The sequence below is a fragment of the Dipodomys ordii genome, unplaced genomic scaffold (assembly GCF_000151885.1).
Source record: "Dipodomys ordii isolate 6190 unplaced genomic scaffold, Dord_2.0 Scaffold75, whole genome shotgun sequence".
NCBI lineage: Eukaryota > Metazoa > Chordata > Mammalia > Rodentia > Heteromyidae > Dipodomys > Dipodomys ordii.
In genome coordinates this window covers 5,456,099-5,460,305 of record NW_012267291.1, presented here as the reverse complement: position 1 = coordinate 5,460,305, position 4,207 = coordinate 5,456,099, and positions in this window count along the sequence as shown.

The window sequence follows — 4,207 nt, the reverse complement described above, 5'->3', positions numbered from 1 at the left end:
CCCCCGGCGGGCTCCCGCCCGGGCTGGAGGCCATAGTCCAGGCGGGCGTCGGGGCCGGAGAGTCGGGACAGCGGGCTGGCCGCCTGGCGGGCGCTGGGCTCCTCTGCAAAGACAAGGGCGCTTTAAGGCTCCGCACGGGCCAGGCCGGGGTGCGGGGCTCGAGGGGGCGGGGACCCCACACACACACACACACATGCGTGTGCACACACACACACCTGCGCTGGTCCCGGGCTCGAACTTAGGACCTGAGCCACCTCAGGGGGCGGGAGAGGCCCCCACACACACACATGTACCCTGGGGTGCAGGGCTTGCGGGGGGGCACCCCCCACACACATGTACCCCGGGGTGCGGGGCTCATGGGGGGTGCCCCCCACACACACGCATGTGCGCACACACAGGCTGGAGCTCAGGACCTGGGCGCCTGTCCTGGAGCGTTGGCGCTCAAGGCCCATGCTCTGCCACCTGAGCCACGCGCCACTTCACTCCCAGCTTTCTGGGATTCCTCACAGGTAAGAGCCTCACGTGTGGGCTGTCCTGCCCACGCTGGCTTTGAACCCCGATCCTCTGACCTCGGCCTCCTGTGTAGCCAGGATGACAGGCGGGAGCCACCAGCGCCGGCCCTGCCCGTGTGGACGGAACCCGGGGCGTCCGTCGACCCAGCCGGCGGCTCCGACCTCACCCCCCCGTGGCTCAGCCACAGCCCCGAGGGCAGCTTCATGTGTCCTCTCTCCTTCAGAGACCCCCAGCTACTCCCCCAAAACTCCCTCCATGCCTGCCCTGCCGGCACCGCCACGCTGCCCCCTCCAAAGCCCATCTCTGCTCCAGCTCACCCCACAGCAGCTCACTCCCTGCTCCGGGGACCCGTCCTGCCAGGCCAGGGGCCAGGGGCGGCCCACGAGCAGCCTTTATCAATAAAGTTTTAATGAAATCTAGCCCTGCCTATTGGTCCACACAGGGCGGGGAGCTGTGGCCTGGCCCACAGGGTCCATGACCTGAAACATCCACTCCCGGCCCGACAGCCTCCGATGACCCCGTGTGCACTCCAGGCTCTGCCAGGGTCAGCTCCTTTCCTGGAAGCCGGGCGGACCCCCGGGCTATCCTCCACCTCCCTGTGCCCTTCCTGGGCCTCCCTAGAGGCTGCACGGAGCTGACCACTGACCTCGCCATGTCTAGATGTCCCCCCATTCCAGCAAGAGTCCCCAGGAGAGCTTCTCACAGCTCTTAATGGTAAGTATGGTTGCCGAGGCCTTCTCCAGGTTGAGTCTACCTAACCTCTCTCTCCTCAGACTGCAGCTGAGGGAACGCATCCCATCCCTGCCTGCCCCAGGACCTTTGTACTTGCTGTTCCCACCGCGTCATCCATTCCTCCCACCACCCCCCACCTCTCATGACTGAAAACCTCTCAGGCCACAAGCCCAGCTAAGGTGCCACCTGCTTCTAGAGACTTCCTGACCTCCCTGCCTAGCTCAGGGCCCTCCCGGGTGATTCCGCCCAGTGCTCGGTACTTCTTACTATTTTAATTAAGGGACCGTGGAATGATCAGCTTACAGCCGCCTCTCTCCTAGCCCACGAGTAAATGCCACACAGCACCCATCTAGGGCCAAACCAAGCAGGTGCTCAAACGCGGGGGGGGGGGGAGGGCATCATTCAAGGGCAGAAAAGCCAGCGTGGAGTGAACGCATCCTCCAAGAAGCCAGCAGCACCATGGCGTCTCGGGAGCCGCTCCCAGCCATCGCCATCCCACACCGCTGCCCAGGCCCAGGCTGCAAAGCGGAGGGGGGCGGGTGCCACCTGGCATCCCGTGTCCCGTGAAGCCCGGAAGCAGTGGGGGGGGGTGCGTGGCCTGTGACTGCTTTGCCCAGGGCGGGAAGTCACATAGGGTGAGGTGGCGGCTGGGCTGTGGGGAGCAGTGGGGGGGTGGGAGGAGGGCATGGGAGCGGTTGGCTACCATGGCCTGGGGCAGGCTCTCTCCAGAACCTTCTGGAACAGCAGCTTCCCTCAAGAAGAGGCACTGAGGAGCTGGGAGATGGGGTATGATGTGGAGAAAAGAGAAACACGGTTCTCTGTTTTGTGGATTTGACGTGGGGCGTGGGGGGGAGGGACACCACACGGCGCAGGACAGCGAACCGCGGGCTCCCAACCCAACGGGAGGCTGAGATGCTCGGCCTGCCCCTCCTCTGCCTTGCTCTGGGGCAAAGCCTCCCGCCCCACCCCACCCCAGCTCCAACCAAAGGAAAAATACCTAGCTTTCACAGGAAAGCTGTGTCTTGGTCTGGGAAAGATCCAGAAATCCAGCCATGGGAGCTGCGGGGACGGCCGGGCCCACAGGCTGGGCGGCGGCGGTGGATGCTGCCTTTCATGAATCCGCTCTCACGCTCCTTTTCCCACTTCCCCGCCCAACGTCTGCCCGTGGCCGGCTCCTCTGCCGGCTGGGGAGGTGCCCGTGGCCGGCTCCTCTGCCGGCTGGGGAGGTGCCCGTGGCCGGCTCCTCTGCCCGCTGGGGAGGTGACCGGGAGCTGTCGTGCTGCGCATCTGACGGCCAGTTTCGCAAGGCTGAAAATGCCTTGCTGTTTCAGAAGCCCGGGAATGGGGGGAGGGGGAGCTGGTGCCCCTCCCCAGGGCCCCCCATGGCGGGGGCTGATGTCACCGCATCCCAGAGCCACCCAACTTTCTCGGGGAAGATTCCCTGAAGCTCCTTCTACCCTCCGCCTGGCCTCTACCGGCCCTGCACCCAGGGACACGCCAGGGGTCCCCTTAGATCTCCATCCCAACCTGCTCCCTCTGCACCGCTGCCGGCGCGAATGGAAAATCCTGGTCACCCCCACGAGCGATGGTGAGGGCAAAGAAATCACCGTGGCGCTAGAAATGGCTAAACTCAAGCGAGGTGCAGGGCCCCGAGCCCGGCCGGCCTTCTTCCCATCCTGTCCCTGCTGTGCTACTTTTTCTTTTAACTGAGATGGAACTCACGCACCCCGATGTTGAGCCCACGCGGGATACATCCTTCAAATGGAACCCATCTGACATTCGATCTGACCCCACAGGCTGTCTGTCCGTCTGTGTGCCCACATGGGAGGAGGGCGGACACTTGGAAATGAAGGCATAGGACAGACTCCACACCACACACCTGCCCAGCTCAGGGCGGTAGCTCGGGACAGCGCCTCAGGGGCGCCGGCCGGCCCTGGGGGCCTCAGGACCAAAAAGGAGGGCGGGCAGAAGGGGGGGCCGTGAGGGGGGAATCAAGATCCTCAGCACCTCTAGGCTTCGCACACGCGGTTCCCCTTGCTGCCCTTCCCCTCCCCTGCCCTACCTGCGTGACCGGGCCGCACAGGTGCCTCCTGTAGGCCCTGAGTGCGAGGAGACCCTGCTGAAGCCCCCGGCCCGCGGCTGGGCCGTCCCTTCCCACTGGCGAGCCTTCGAGGCTCCAAGTCACGGGCTGAGAATGGTCATGACGCGGCAGGCATGCGGGCGCCGGGCACGCGGCCTCCCTCACCCATGGGAACGCAGACGCAGGCCCGCAGACCCCGTCCTCCTGGGCCACCACCCGCCTGCTGCGTCCTGGCTCCAGGATGGCGCTGGCCTATGAGGGTGTGGGGAGCCCCGCGGCCACGCCCACAGGGGCGGGTCCAGCGCTGCCCATCAGAGGCCCGCACCTGGACCCCAGGGGGGCTGGACTGTGCCAGGGCCCAGCCTCACCCCGCTGTGACTTGGAGATGGGGGGGGGATACCACAGCCCCACAGGGGACAGTGAGGAATGCAGGGGCCGCGCGCTTGTCCACGTAAAACCCAACACACAGAAGACACGCGCCGTGGACGTGGGCGCGAGCGTTCGGAGGAGCACCCCACCCCCGCTCCGGCCTGCTGTCCACAGCCGCAGCCCCGCCGCCCCGGCTGCTCCCATAGCCGTGCTTTCTGCCAGTCTCAAGGCCTGAACTCAGGGCCTCAGCGCCGTCGCTGCGCTTGTTTTCTGCTCAAGGCAAGCACTCTACCATGTCTGGCTTTTTGATAGTTAATGGGACATAGAGTTTCCCGGACTGTCCTGCCCGGGCTGGCTTTGAACTGCCATTCTCAGACCTCAGCCTCCTGAGTAGCCAAATGACAAGAGCAAGCCATGGACACCCGGATTCCAAAAGCATTTCTTTTGTAAGGATGATTTTTTGTTGTTGTTCAGTCGTGGAGCTTGAACTCTGGGCCTGGGCGCTGTCCCTCA